Below are 15,858 nucleotides of genomic sequence, written 5' to 3'. Positions count from 1 at the left end.
ACACACACACACACACACACACACACACACACGAGTAACTCTCACATGGGCAAATTATGACATTAGGTTTCAATGCAAAAACCAAGTTTCCGTTGTTCAATTTTTCTTATGGTGCACAAATTAAAGTCAATACTTTTCAGGCCCTCATGCTCTGTCCTTACAACTACCCCTTTTGGGGGATTAGGGCTCGTTAGTCAAAGTCAGGAGGCATATTGGGAACCTAAATCGCTAGACAGATCAAGACAACCCTGCCGGCGAGCGCAGCCCTCCTCCAGCCTCCTGACTGCCGGACCACGCAAGGTGCCTGCTCTCGCCGCCGTCGCCCAGCTAGCTCTGATTTTTATAAGCTTTACCAAGAGTCTTGACACAGAAAACTAAATAGAACGGGCTCTTACCTTGAGCAGCAGAGGCAGCCTGAGCAACTTCCGGCTTGGCTCCGGCGGGTACGGCGGAGCTGCAACTAGGCGGAGCCAGCTTACTGGGAAACCAGCAGGGAAGGCTGGCGACCCAAGCTGCCCTACCTGGTTTCCGAGCCCGGGATGGGCTTTAGGACTGCACATCTGAAACTAGAAGGGTTCTGTTTCTAAAAAATAAAAACGCTCTGCGTGTTTTTAACTCACTAGCTACTGTTGCACTGAGCAAATTACACTTCCCTTGGTTTTCTCTACCAGCCTATTTGAATGCATACCTGTTGCCTGTGACTCAAAGACAAAGGCACCTGCTCCTCCTGCCTGAGCGAGGTAGCCATATTCAGCAAATAAGTAGGATACCCAGTTCCACTGCAATTTCAGTTAGCAGTGTGAGTACTGAAGTACGCAGGACCAGAAGAGGCATGCTGATGGTTTGCTTTGCTTTGCTTTTTAATGACTGGCTGAATATAGCATTGAAGTTCACCGTGAGAATTTACAGGACCACCCCGCCCCCTTTGTTTTTGTTTTGAGACCGGGTTGTGCAGCAGCCTTAGCTGTGCCTCTGCCGCCTTCTGAGTGCTGGGGTTAAAGGGGTGCGCCACCACTCCCAGCTTTAGTCCTCCCCACCCCACTTTTTTTTTTTAATCTAGCAGCACTCCACATACTATTTAGTTACCTACAAAATTTTGTAAAGAAATCGTAGCGCACAGTTTTGTTTTGTTTTCGGGGGGGGGGGGCGGGAGGAAGACACTGTTTCTCTGTGTAGCCTTGGCTGTTCTAGAACTAGCTGTGTAGACCAGTCGGGTCTCAAACTCACAGGGATCGTCCTGCCTCTGCCTCCAGATTGCCAGGATTAAAGGTCTGAGCTACCACCACCCAAAATGTGAAAGGACTCTTTTTAGATTTCTTTTTGTAAAGTACAACTTGAAATGCGTGTGGCTTGTGGCTTTCCATTGTCTCTTTTTAGTCTGTGCCTTGCATTATTTTGCAAAAGAACAAAAAAATCTATATCTGAAAAATGTTAACCACGTCGTTCTAACTTGGGAGGACGTGGGGGTTGGGGGAAGGATCGTGAGGCATGCGTGAGGCATGCTTTGACCTGTGGTTACCCATTGCACAACACCAGTAAATTCTTTAGATCCATTTGAAAAGAAGAGATAGGAAAGAGATAGGAAGAGATAGGAAAGAACATCTCTGAACGGTCTAGTAAGAACTGTTAACATTTAACAAACCCCCCACCCTCAACCCCACCCGCCCCACCCCCCGCAGCAGCCACCGCCCCAGAAAATTAAAAGGGGGCTTTAAGTAATGAAAGCCCAAATCTTGTTTCCAACCAAAAGCAGCTTGGGACATTAAAACTTTTCAACTAAGTCAACTGATTTTTCAGCTCAAAACCACCGACTTGGGGTTCAACTAGGACCCCTATAAGCCATGGTTGGCCACCTATCCTCCATAATCCAATTTTAAAAGCCTAAAAAAGGAAAAGTAAAAGGAGAGATTTATTTAATGTGGTTGACTACCATGAGGAATGAAGAAAAACGAAGTCTGGACACACACATACTACACACACGCACACACATACACTACACACACACACACACACACACACGTGTCTGTTTTCTCAGTTTAAGGTTTTTGTTCAAATAGAAGAAAATACACATAAGCATAACTAAGCAAGCAGTCAGCTACGGTGTGGTCCCAGCACACCACTGTCTCAGCTCAAGGTATCTCTTGCAAGGTCATCTGAAAAGTTCTGACAAACTCCTCCTCTGGAGGTCCCCAGAGCTTCGGCCATTTCAGCTCCTTGCAGGATATTCCTGGAGAGAATTTCAGTATCATGATCGCCGAAAAAAAAGAGGTATAAATATCTCCTTAGAATATATTCATTCATTCCAGCCTGAGAGACAGTTACTCCAAGATCGTGGTTTCGTTCGCTTTCTTTGACTGTAATTAGACTCTGCCTTGCTGACTTTGCCCACCAACAGTGAGCTAAAAAGTCTATGAAAGGAATAATACCTTGGATAACTTACCTCAGAGCACTCTTAGGAAGCTGTTGGGTGAAAGTGAGGCTAACCCTTTCAGAAGATGCCCTTGCCAGACCTATCACTTCCTCCAAGTCCACAGCTATATCCCTTCCTATCACCCACTGGCAGGCTCCTCTCTACAGCCTGTTATCAGTTGCCACAAAAGAGGCCAAGTTCATTTAAAACGCCCAATGGAGCCTGAAATCTAAGTGAGTGCTGGAGGCACTCACAAGCCTCTAAGCCAACACTTCCTAATCCACCTTCAGGACCCTTCACAGCGCTTGACTTGTCCTGAGTCCCTTCCTCTGGCTATCAGACTACGGAGACAGAGGACTCCTCCCAGGAAACTCCTCCAGGGAGAAGAAAAGGCTGGAGAGGTGGGGACAGCCAGAGGAGGAACTTGTCCCCAGGAGAGATTTACAACTTGTCCTGGCCTTGCAAGACAGGGTGGAAACCCGACGGGGACAAACAGGACCACGCCTTGGCTGCGCTACTTAGCTATGCATGTGTGTACATGCATAAGAAATATCAAATATCGCCGGACAGTGGTGGCCTTTAATCCCAGCCTAAACTTGGGAGGCAGAGGCAGGCGGATTTCTGAGTTCAAGACCAGCGTGGTCTACAGAGTGAGCTCCAGGAGAGCCATGGCTACACAGAGAAACTCTGTTTCAAAACAAAAACATATATATATAAAATATCTTTTTTCATCAAATACTATAAAATTTTGTTTAGGACAATAATAGAATCTTTTTATTTCTCCCACTTTGTAAGAGTTTTATGGAAATATTTTAATCCTCCTCACCCAGGAAAACCTTGGTTTGCACAACTGTCCCCTGATCTGTGTAACCCCTAGGAGAAGTGACCTTTTCCTCTTTGGAACAGTGACCACCCCCATTCCCCTTTTGCCTTCATTTCCTGTGTGCCTTTCTTTTTTCCAGACTAGTCAACTGAATGAGATTGTGAGGTCAGACCCCAGCCAATGGGGAAAATACACAGCCACCAGAAGATTTGGAATAAAAACCAAATGTACTTTTTGTCTTCTTAAGATCAAACACACTCTCAGACATTTCAGTTGGAACGGTGGTCTGTTTCTTTGCAACCCTCAATTATTTATAAATTCCTCATGCCAGGACCCTGAAGATGCCGTTGGAGAACTCGCTGGATTTCATTTCTCCTTTTCTCAAAGTTGCCACATAGGGAATCTTTCTGCTCTTCACTATTAATTTGGCCCTTTTAATTGGCATATTGAGGATAAGTAGGCAAATCTGGCCTTCGGGGAGGCAGAACCTGTGACCCTAAATCTGGTAACAACCTCCAAGATACAATTGCTCATTGGGCAGCATCTGTCAGTACTTTTGTATAGGAAGTGGAAACAGGCCAGCAAACTGGCTTGGTTGGTAAAAGGTAGCTGCCACCTAACCTGCTGACCTGAGTTTAATGTAATTCAAGAACTTGAATTGTAATACAGAGACAGAGAGAGACAGAGAGAGAGAGAGAGACAGAGAGACAGAGAGAGAGAGACAGAGAGAGAGAGAGAGAGAGAGAGAGAGAGAGAGAGAGACCCACCAGGCAAGAATAAGATCCCTACCACAACTTAGAGTCAGATATAAAGCAAGTTTTAATTAATTACTGACCAGGAAGACACTGGCCAAGCCCCTACCAGATCATGGCTACAAAGCTACACTGGCCAGGAGCTTAGAAAGGCAATGTACTTCCCACCTTTACCCAATGTGGATGAGGACGTCTTGACATACTTCCTGCCTACATTCCTCCCTCCTAAGCGTGCGTGATCAAACACTTCCGTCGCAGTTGGATTAACCACACTTGCTTAGGGAAGTGAAAGCCATTGCCTTGTTATCTCCTGTGCCTCCAGTATCTCAAGAACCATCTGTCCTTGGGCAAGAGGGGTTTATAGGTTAGAGGCATTTTTGTTTTATGGATCTCTTAGGCACAGTAATTAAAGCTTAAAACAAATGAAAATTAAAACTTAAGAGCTGAAAAAGGCTCTGTCAAAGTTAAATGCACTTCAAAATGTTTCATATCACAAGCTAACAGCCTTCCTTTGTTTGGCTGGTTAGTTGTTGGGGGTGGGGGGAGTTGTTTGTTTAACATGTTAAAAATATTTTATTGTTGCTTGTATGGCTTTTTCAAAAATAAAAATGTAGTGAAAGGAATATTGGCAAGGAACAAAAATTGCAACGTTCTAGTTCACAGAACTAACACTGACTCTCAATTCCAGAGTCAGGCAAGCTTAGTTTATTAATCCCAGCAGAAGCAGGTGGACCTCTGTGAGTTCTAGGCTAGCCTGGTCTACATGGTGAGCTCCAGGATATCCAGAGCTACATAGACCTCTTCTCAAAAACAAACAAACAACCCATTATTATCATCACCACCACCACCATCATCATCAATGAATGCAAAAGGCAGAGAGGAGCTGGGTGTGTGGCTGAGTGATAGAACACGTGTTTGGAGTGGGCTGGGATCCATGCTCAGCACCAAAACAATTAAAAAGGCAAAAGAATAAAGCTAAGTCAGGCAGTGGTGGTGCACGCCTTTAATCCCAACACTTGGGAGGCAGAGGCAGGCACATTTCTGAAGTCAAGACCCGACTGGTCTACAAAGTGAGTTCCAGGACAGCCAGGGCTATACAGAGAAACCCTGTCTCAAAAAAAAAAAAAAGAGTAAAGTTGAAAAGGGCATGAGATCTTTGGCAGATTTCTCATCCTCCATGTTTCTCTTGTTGTTGTTGTTTAGTTGGTTGTTTGTGGGATTTTTTTTCTTTGTTTGGTTTTGCTTTTCTTTGCTTTGTAGTAGTATCTGGCTGTCCTGGAACTCTTTATGTAGTGCAGGCTAGCCTTGAACTCTTAGAGATCAGCCTGCCTCTGCCTCTCTAGTGTCCAGGGTAAGGGATAAAGGGTAAAGATGGGGCCTGCAAACAGAACTCCACATCTCTGAAGTCCTCCAGCAGTATTCTGGGGGTTGTGCTGTTGCTGTTATGCATTTGTTTAGGTTTCTTGTTCCTTTCCCTTTGTCTTGTTTTTGTTGTTGTTGTTGTTGTTGTCGTTGTATGGTTACTTGCAGGCGAGTATGGTTTAAGTGTTATTGTTGATGAATTCAGATTTCTGGTGGAAAAAAAATGTATAACAAGTCAGAAAAACAGACACACTGATGCAAGATAGAAATTTACAGAGACAGGGGGAAAAAAAGAGGCTCCCCAGCCTGGAGTCCAGTTGAAGTATCTCATCAGCTGAGAGGCAAAAATTCCAGTACACTTGATGCCACTTTCAGTGAAACCTGGCCACTGACATGGCTAATCTTGGTTGTCAACTTGACTACATCTGGAACCAATGAAAACCCAAAAATCTGGGCAAAAGCCTATGAGGGATTTTCTTGGTTGGATGATTTGAGGTAGGAAGACCTACCCAAAATCTAGGCCACACCTTCTGGTGGCAGCCCACAAAACCAGCAGTGGAAGAAGGAAGCTTTTGCTTTTTGTTTGCTTGCCTTTATACTCACTGGCAACATCTGTCGGATAGTTTGATGCCTTCCTTCAGTGGCCTTAGAACTACCTCGTCAGGATTTCAACAAAGACTGAAAGACCAGCAGCTTTCTAGGAATTCTCCATGACTCCAGCACCAGAGTGGAACTGTTGAGATGTCCGGCATAGTAGACTGAACAACTACCAGATTCTTGGCCTTTCTGATGACAGACAAGCATTGTTGGACTGCCCAGACCACAGCCTGTAAAGCACTCTAATAAACCATCTGTGTGTGTGTGTGTGTGTGTGTGTGTGTGTGTGTGTCTGTGTGTGTCTGTGTCTGTGTGTCTATGTGTCTGTGTGCCTGTGTGTGTCTGTGTGTGTCTGTGTCTGTGTGTGATGAGAGACAGAGACAGAGACAGTCATTTTATCAGCTCTGCTCCTTTAGAAGATGTTGATTAATATGCCTATGATATCCAAACAGCACATAGAAAAGGGGGAAAGGGAAGGACAAGCTGTAACCTTCAAAGGCACACCCCAGTGTGTCCTTCTCCAGCTAGGCCCCCACCTCCTAAAGTTCCTACCACTTCTCAAAACAACGCCACCATAGGAGCTATAGTCAAACTGTTAAGGGCTCGTAATACAATATTTAGTATTTTTCTTTTAATACAAGTGTGTAAAAGAAACAGGCAGAGGAAGAGAAAGAACCACAAACCAGGACTTGTCAGCAGCTATGAGAAACTGGGACAGAAAAGAAGAAATGAGATGTGGCTCAGTAAAACTTGACATTCACACAATGATCCTGATGACAGACTTCTGGTCTCCAAAATGTGAGAACTTAATTTCTATTGGGTCACCAGTATAGTCTCAGTCGTTTGCTGAGGAAAGCTCTTCTCCTTGTTTATCAACTGGCTGTGCCCATTCCCTGCAAACACTCACACTCAGTGGTAGTGTGGGTGCTTACTCTTTATCTCTTTCTTGTAATATAGCTAAGGGTCTTTTTTCACCTCCAAGTCACAACTAATTGATGAATGATAAAAATTTTCAATGAATAATTGAAAGCACTGGCTTAAAGAAATGGTTAAACACCCATGTCTGTTGCCGCATAACTCACAATAGCTAAATAAACAAGGAAGCAGCTCAAATGTCCATCAACAGGTAGATATATAAAATGTTGTGTATTCTATTGAAGAATACTAGCCATTTGTTTTCCTTTTTTCTTTCTCAATTTTGTCTTATTTGTGTTTGTTGTTGTTATTTGCTCCTCACTGGCCTGGAGCTTGCTATGTAGACAAGGATAGCCTGAAGCTTGTGTCAATCCTCCTGCCTCTACCACATGAGTGATGGGGTTGCAGTTATGCACCACCACATCCAGTTTATTAAGCCTGACAAAGGAAGAAAGTATGGCATGTGCTACCCAGAGATGGAGCCTAAGGACATGATGCTAAGTAAAATAACTTAGTCATCCAAGTCGGGAAAAGCCCTGTGGAATTTTTCTGGTAACTGGAACTAAAAGTAGTTCTTTCATGGATCCAAGAAATCCCAAGACACTAAAGAAGGAAGAGTGAATTTGGGGCCATCCTGGGCTATTCAGCAAGACCCTGTAACACGCAGACAAAACTGACTTCTCTGCCAAGCAAAAAACGATGCTTTCTGAAGTCAGTCCATTTGGGATGAAATCCCAGCATTGCCGATAATTAACTGGCTGATAGTCAAGCCATTTAACCTCCTAATCTCCCTTTCTTCATTTGTGGAAGAAAAATTGTAATCCATAAGTAGGGTGGTTATGGATATTATTTCAGGATGTAATATTCTATCACATTAGAACTCCAGTGGTCTTGGAAACAGGTTTCTGACACTGTCTTTAATACCTATATTAGAGTAAGCATATGCCCACGTGTAAGCTGCCACCTCCATGCCAGTCACTGATACAACTCCTGAACCCAAACATAGCCTCGGAGCACTCCTCAGCACACGTCACGGGGAGTCAACACCGGTGGATGTAGATTGCCGCTTACCAGAAGCAATCCCTGCATCGGGTACTATATCATTACTTTAAATTCTCATTTCTAGGAACAAAAACGAAAAGCAGATGTTAAATACAGGGTCTTACTTTAATTAAGTAGGAGGAAGATAAGAAGCCCCTTGTTTTGCTTTGCCCCCACTCAACTTCATTTTGACTTTCAGTTCATCCAAAGAGTATTATTGACTATAATGAAAGCACGGTAGGTATCTCCCAAGCCCTTTGAATTCTGTAATTTTCTCTTTTGCCACTTTAATTTAGTGGCAATGTTAACGTTTTGTAATGAAGCGCCGCAGGCATGTCACTGCGGATCAAAGTGAGATATGGAAGAGTTGATTCGGCTTAGCCAAGAATAAAGTCTCTGTTGATTCTCTATAGGCACAAAGTAGAGCCTTGGTAACCGTAGTCAGTTTCCTCTTCCATCTCCAATGCACTCGGGTTACACTCCATCAAAATGTCTGTCCTGTTATTATTAAGTCTGCTAAAGCAAAAGTAAAAAAGAAACAAAAAAAGCCATAAATGAAATTGGAATTAAATCTAATCTGGCATTAATCACATTTCTTTAACTTACCCAATTATAACAATGCAAAAATAGTATGGTTTACTACAGAGCTTTGCTTTATGGTTCTTGAACTATGTGAGTGAGAGGCCAAACCTACTCCATCTTGGAACTGGTCTCCATTTTTTTTTTTTTTTGGTTTTTGGTTTTTCAAGACAGGGTTTCTCTGTATAGCCCTGGCTGTTCTGGGACTCACTTTGTAGACCAGGCTGGCCTCGGACTCAGAAATCCGCCTGCCTCTGCCTCCCAAGTGCTGGGATTAAAAGCATGTGCCACCATGCCTGGCTTCTGGTCTCCATTTTTAAAGAGAAAAATAATGCCTGAAAACTGGACCAACTGCAGAACCCAAGCTGCACCCACTTACCAGGGAGGACCCCATGGCTTGTTCTTGACAAGAATTACTCCCTAGCTACTCCCTAGCAACAGTTAATCAAAGATTAGTCTGGTTGTTTCAGTTGTACCTTCAGACCCTTTGTGATTGTATAAGCTCTACCTTCAGAACACTCACCAGCCGGCTTACACTAGATGTTCAGTTAGATGCTTGCCAGGCTGGACCCCTCTCATTTACTCCCATTCCCTGTAAAACCTTGTCCCGCTGAGAGTTCGAGGCTATTACATCAGAAACGGCTCCTTGATGGTCTTTGGTGTTCAACAGCACAAGAAGGGTCATTTACTTATGAGATGACTCATCTCACTTTGAGGGTCTTTAGTAGCTAAAGAGTAAGGTAGTCTCCGGTACTGGAAAGAGACTACACATTGTTAGAGTAAGAACAGGGGGTAACAGATTTGTTTAAAGCACAAAACATTACCTAACCAAGACAACATCTATAACCAAAGCTCCTGCAGCTCATTTAGCCACCTCCCTTGTAATCTTTTTCTTTCCTCAATTAAGTAACCCTTCAAAGTTACAGAATTTATGTTTGACTGATGGTAAGCATAGAGGTAAGACAAGCTGCTGGCTCCCAGGAGCCCCAGTTCAGCCAACAGACCAAAATGGACTAACCAGTGTAAATGATGGCTTCTTGGTTACAGGGACTTCTACATAAAGGTGTTGGAAGCCAAGAAAATCCTAGTGTTTGGTGTGTTTTTCTGAGAGGGAATTTCCCAGTGGTTAGGAAGATGGGCATCTGAGACAGAAAACATGGGAGTGGGGGGACCATGTGTCTCCCCGACTTGAGTGGGAATGGTCCTAGAACAGACCTGCTGTTTAACACCACAAGAGAAAGCAACGGTTCTTCTCCCATGTTGTGTCCTTATAACAGCAAAAAGCTTCTCCCCCAAAAGTATCTAAGTGCTTTCCAATGGCAGATACCTGTGTAGGATCCTGACAGGACAATAGTATCCAACTAAGGGCAGCAAATCCATTCTGCACTTAGTCGAAACAACCAGCCAGGAAACACAGGTTAAAACGAGAAACTGAATAAGGACATCCAAGAACAGCACCGGTGAGGCATGATGATGGGTTAGAAGTGGTGAGCTGGATAAACTGGGGAACAGAGCAAAATTCAAGGCACTAACCCAGAAGTGGGAGCTGAAGCAGAAGCCATGGAGGGGTCCTGCTTACTGGTCTGCTCTCCATGGCTCTCAGCCTGCTTTCTTGTACAACCCAGGACCACCAGTCCAGGGGATGCACTGCACACAGTAGGACATCCTTAATCAAGAAATGCCCCCACAGTCTTGCCCCTGGGTGAATCTGATGGAGGCATTTTCTCAACTCAAGTTCCCTCTTCCTAGATGACTCCGGCATGTGTTAAGTGGACAAAAATGTGACACACTATTACAATACTATTAAGCAAGAACATATACTTTCTTGTTTATCCCCAGGATCTCACATTAATATCAATACCAATTAAAATTTTCTAACTTTTAAGTTCCACAATCTTTAAAATTTAAATACTCTGAAAATTTGGTCCCTTTAAAATATCCAAAGACTCTTTACAAGTTCAGAGTCTCAGGGCTGGAGACATGGCTCAGAGGTCCTGAGTTCAGTTCCCAACAACCACATGGTGGTGGCTCATAACTATTTGTAATGGGAATCTGATGCTTTCTTCTGTCATGTAGGCATACATGTAAATAGAGCACTCATATACAATAAACAAACAAATGAATAAATAGTTCAGAGTCTCACACTGTGGGCCCTTATAAAATAAAAAGCAAGCTAAATATTCCCTTATTATAAGAGAGAAGAGTCAGGGCACAGTCTTAACAAAGTCTAACAGTATAAAAAGTTCAGTTTTAGATACCCAGGATTCACTCAGTCTTCTGACTCCAAAGATTTTCCCCACTTTTCTGCCCTCAATGGTGCACAGTATGTCTCCTATGCTCAGGCCAGCCCCACCCACATCTGCATTGTCTTTGGTGGTCAAACCACAGTCTTAGCATCTCCAATATGCCAGTGTCTTCATTGTCCCTGGGCTGCACTTTCAACCATAGCCTCTCCTGGACTCTCCTCAGGGACTCTGATGGTACTGCAAGGTGCCAAGTCTCAGCTTCCCTCCATGAGCCTTCAACCCCACCTGCTTCTCTCTCACCTGCTTTGTCCACAGCTGGGAAAACTAGAAGAAACCAATGTCAAGACCATCACTCTCAAGCTTGATCTTGCAAAGTTACCAAGTGGAATTAGCTCTCAGAGTAGAAGCATGCAAATTGTAGAAAGAGAAGAATATAGGAAAGAGGAGGAGGACGAGAGAGGGAAGAGAGAGAGAGAGAGAGAGAGAGAGAGAACTCCATACTTGAGGCTCGGACTGAAATGCTGTTGTCTGGACTATATGAGTGCATCTCGACAATGGCAAGAATTGAGATCATTTTCTTCTTCTTTTTTTTAATGATACAAGCATCACTTGCATGTCTCAAAATGCAGGGTATTCTTGGTGTTACAAGAGAGATCAAAACACATCAAAGTGTCCATTTGTTGCTAAGGCAACAATGCCACGTATATTCCTGTTCTCCTAATTCTCTTATTTCTTGCATAATGTAAAGTCTTTCGTTCAAATCCTTTGCACCCGCCCCCTAGCCCTTTCCACTCAGCTTCTAGCCTTGAGGTGGCATTGATTCAGTTCTGCTGACTTTCATATACAAGAGACTCATCAGCCAGATCGTAGGTTCCTTCTCTCCTTCGCTCTCCATCCACTCACTTTTCTCCTCCACCTCACACTTTAGCCATTCTGACTCCCTTTACTTCTCCTTTTTCATTTCATTCATCAAATCCTGTAATATCTAGAAGAAGAAGAAGGAGGAGGAGGAGGAGGAGGAAGGAGGCAGAGGAGGAGGAGAAACTCCCAGAGATAATGGTCCTTACTGGAAGGTGAGGGGAGTGAAAAGCTAGCCCAGGATTGAAATGTACAATGATTCTGGAAATGCCTGGAGTTCACTCTATCTAGTCCAACCATCCTATGTCCTCCCTCATGCACATCCCACACACAGAAATTCAGAGACACACACAGCTTCACACCACATCAATAAGGCAGATAAAACTCAAGTTCTCTAGGGTCAGATCTTTGGACTCCCTTCATCCGTCCCTGTAAGGTTACACAAATCTACATGTAGTTAGTTGCAAAGGAATGAGCATCCCTGAGGTAGTTTGAGGCCAGTTTTTATGGCTCTCCTCTCCCTGACCATCTAGCTGTTCTCTTTTCTTCTCTCTGTCCTTGGGCAAACTGAACTGCTTGAAACCCTCAAATGTATAAGCTCATGGAGAATTAGTACCCATGTCCACACTGCTCCCACTCCTTACAATGACGTCTTCCTTCCCAACTCCCACTGCTGAACCCATGAGTCAGAGTGCACTTCAGTGGCCACCTCCTTGGCTCAGTGAGATGACTCAGAAGGCCAGGCCTCGCAACCTGAATTTGATTCTTGAGACCCACACGGTAGAAGGAGAGACTAACTCCTCAAAGTTGTCCTCCGACCTCTGCCTGTGTACTGTGACACACATAACAAATAAATAACTATGTAGAATTTTGAAATGCCATCTACTTACTGTTTTATCTGCCTGCGTTGTCATCCCCTAAAACTTAGAAACCTTTTATTTTGCCTTCATCTACTTTTATATGGACAGCAATGTCAGATCACAGCAGGCACTTAACTATCCATTGTAACAAATATTTCATAAATATGTAATGTGTAAAAGGTATGTGTTAAGGAAATCCTCTGTGATAGCCCCAAGGAATTATCTTGTTCTTAATCAACAGCAGAACATAAAATAAATGCTTATTGCCTGGATAAGTGAATGATAAAACAGGATATTCCTTACCAAACATAGATAGATCGATAGATAGATAGATAGATAGATAGATAGATAGATAGATAGATAGATAGATAGATTTAGTCACTCAGACAGACAGACAGATAGACATAGCTTGATAGCTACATAGATAGACACACCAACAAATAGAAACAGAATCACTTTGCTTTTTTACAAGTCTTGTATTTCACACCACCACCTCCCTAGTCCCCACATTTGGAAGCATGATGCAGAGCACTTGACAGGGAATAAAAGAAAGCAGAAAGAATGGTGAGTGATGCCCCAGTGATCAGTCCAGCCAGTTAGACAGGAATGCTCCCAGTAGAAACCACAAAAGCAACACATGACTATGACACAGAGACCACACCAGCACATGTGACTCATGGAAGGAAGAGGTGGGAAGGTTCCTTAGTCTGATAATTCCAACCTCGTATATCACCACCCACCTGGCTTTTATCTTGGATTACTAGTGGTCTCATTTTACTACTTCTTGGCAAATCTACCTCAACTCATGACAAGCCAGAAGTCAGAAGGTTTTGCTCTGTATTTTCCTGTTCCACTCCTGGCCCAGGCTTGCCTCACCTTTCAACACTCACCCTTTCTCCAGTCTCTTACCTCCCATCAGCCAATAGCAGAGCTCAGGACTGGTCACACCAGTTATTTGGGCTTTGGAAAGTTCTACCATAACTGAGTGTTGGGCTGTCTGTCATCTCTGGACCAATGAGATGCTTCCTTAAGATACTGACATGAAGGAACGACAGATTTCCATGTGTGTCCTGTAATCTGACTTCATGCCAGTTCCTTTACCTTTGTGCCTCAGTGCCCTCCTCCAGGAAATACTTCTCACAGAGGGAGCACACAATGTAGAATTACGTGGAAACTTTTGGAGAGCCTTTGCCAACATGGAAGGAACCACAGCTTGCCAGGAAGATGTGTAAAGAACACCTTCAGCCACATTTACTGTGTTTTCTAATATCACCTAGGGGTTGGGGGCTTTTAAAATGACTATTATTAAAGTCATTCTAATTTAAAAGAAGACAAAATATCTAAATGATGACACCCTAAAACAGAGCACCAGGTAAATTCTTGATCTGAATTACTGACACCTTTACCTATCTAAGAGCAAACACAGCACCATCGCCATAGCTGCCTCTCTTTGTCCTGTGGTCCTTAGTTACTTTTCTGTTGCTGTGATAACACATCATGGGCAAGGCAGCTTAGAGAAGGAAACCTTTTATCGGGCAGTTCCAGAGGGATGAAAGTTAATCGTTCTCACACTAGGGACGATGACAGTCTTCGAGACATGGGACATGGGGGAACAGAAGGCAGGTGGGGGGGCTGGATGGACAACTCAAAGCACCCCTTCTGTGGATTCTCTGCACGCCTCCCCAACTGTAAATCTTGCAGGCTGCTCACCCTCTGCACCTTTGGGCCCAGGTCTGTAGTCTCAGGATAGCTGATGATCGGGGTGGCAGGCACTCAATCTGGGGAGGTAGACAGAGGTCATCTCTGAGATGCTGGATGCTCTTCGTGTGACGGTCCCAGTAGAAATGTCTCCAGGCAAACTGCTCCTTCATGTAGCCTTGAGATGTGAGAGACTACGTGGCCATCATTATGCAAAGGTTGGGCACATTCTGGTTTGCCAGATCAAGGTGTTGGGGCATATGGACGCCTTTCTCAGCATTCCATCCTGAAAAAGGAATTCATAGAGGACAATCCTGTTAGATCCTACTGATTTTTAGTTTCCTCTTATTTATTATGAAGCAGTCTTAACTAGGAGTCCTTTTTTTGCCATGATCCATAGACCAGGCTGGCCTTGATCTTGCTGTGATCATCTTACCTCTGACTCTCAATCAGTAGAATTATATACGTACACCACCACGACCACCTTGAAAACTCAATTATAAAAACAAACAAACAAACAACCCAAGGTCTCACTTTGTGGTTCTGGCTGTTCTGGAACTCAGTGTTTGAAGCAGATCTACCTTCCTCGGCCTCCTGAGTGCTGGGATTAAAAGCACGTACCACTGCATTCAGTCAGACATTTTCTTAGTCAGACAGACTTCTCCTCTATCTTGAAGGATACATTTCAAAACAGTTGGCACAGTTGTTTTCAAAGTGTTCATCCCAGCATGCAAGAATAAGACCAATACTACAACTTTTGAGCCAATTTGAAGCAAGCTTTATTAAATACTGGCCAGGATGACTGACTCTGGCCAGATCCATACCTGGGATTCCCAGAGAATGTCTCCAAATTACATTAGTTAGATGCTTATAAAAACAAAACACACAAGGCTTCCTTCCTTCATCTAATCAGAAGCAAACATGCATCTTGATATACTTCCTGCTTATGTCCCTCCCACCTACATGTTATCAAGCGCATCCCTGTCAGGTGGAGCAACCTACCTTGTTTACAGAAGTGAAGAAACGCAATCATTGTTATCTTGCATGAGCAACAGCCTCCAGCATTCCAGGAAGTTATCTGTTCTTGGGCAAATGGCCTTTACAATTTTATCTGTCCTTGGGCAAGAGGGGTTTACAGGTTAAAGGCATTTTTATTTTATAGATCTCTTAGGCAAAATAATTAAAACTTAAAAATCATAACTTTAGCCCTCACAAAAGTATCACTCCCCAAGCATTTCCAGGGAATTTAGAAATACAACTTTTTCTTTTTATTTATTTACTTATTTATTTATATGAGTACGCTGCTGTCTTCAGACACATGTTAGAAGAGGGCATTGGATCCCATTACAGATGGTTGTAAGCCACCATATGATTGCTAGGAATTGAACTCAGGACCTTTGGCAGAGCAGTCAGTGCTCTTAACTGCTAAGCCGTCTCTCCAGCCCCACAATACAACTTCTTAGGATCATTCCACCTTCTGGATCAAGAAATCTGTGGAGTACTTTACGGCATCTACCAAGTAGTAATGACGCATTATTGCTGACCATTAATGTAAATTAAAAATTGATAAAGTTGCTTAAGAATTTGTGAGAGCTGCTCTGAGGTTACAAGTGTGTTGAGAGCTTGTTTGGGGACCAATTCCCAGGACTCCGAAGTTACAGATACCTGTGAACTACCATGCTGGTGTTGGGACCCAAACCCAGGTCCTAAGAAAGAG

General features: G+C 43.6%; 1 protein-coding gene across 3 annotated transcripts in view; it reads right to left on the bottom strand.

The window, feature by feature from the left end:
- The window catches only part of Frrs1 (ferric chelate reductase 1), a 44,378-nt gene extending 43,895 nt beyond the window's left edge, over positions 1-483 (bottom strand). The window contains exon 1 of one of the 3 annotated variants that reach the window (XM_021158834.2): positions 396-483. The gene's annotated coding sequence lies outside the window, so the exon portion shown is untranslated. The remainder of the gene's footprint in view (positions 1-395) is intronic. The other 2 variants (XM_029475395.1, XM_021158835.2) reach the window with 2 other exon arrangements.
- Positions 484-15,858: the final 15,375 nt, after the last annotated feature.

This window comes from Mus caroli, chromosome 3 (assembly GCF_900094665.2).
Source record: "Mus caroli chromosome 3, CAROLI_EIJ_v1.1, whole genome shotgun sequence".
NCBI classification, from domain to species: domain Eukaryota; kingdom Metazoa; phylum Chordata; class Mammalia; order Rodentia; family Muridae; genus Mus; species Mus caroli.
Note: the sequence above shows the minus strand (reverse complement) of the source record. Positions and strands in the feature narration are given on the sequence as shown.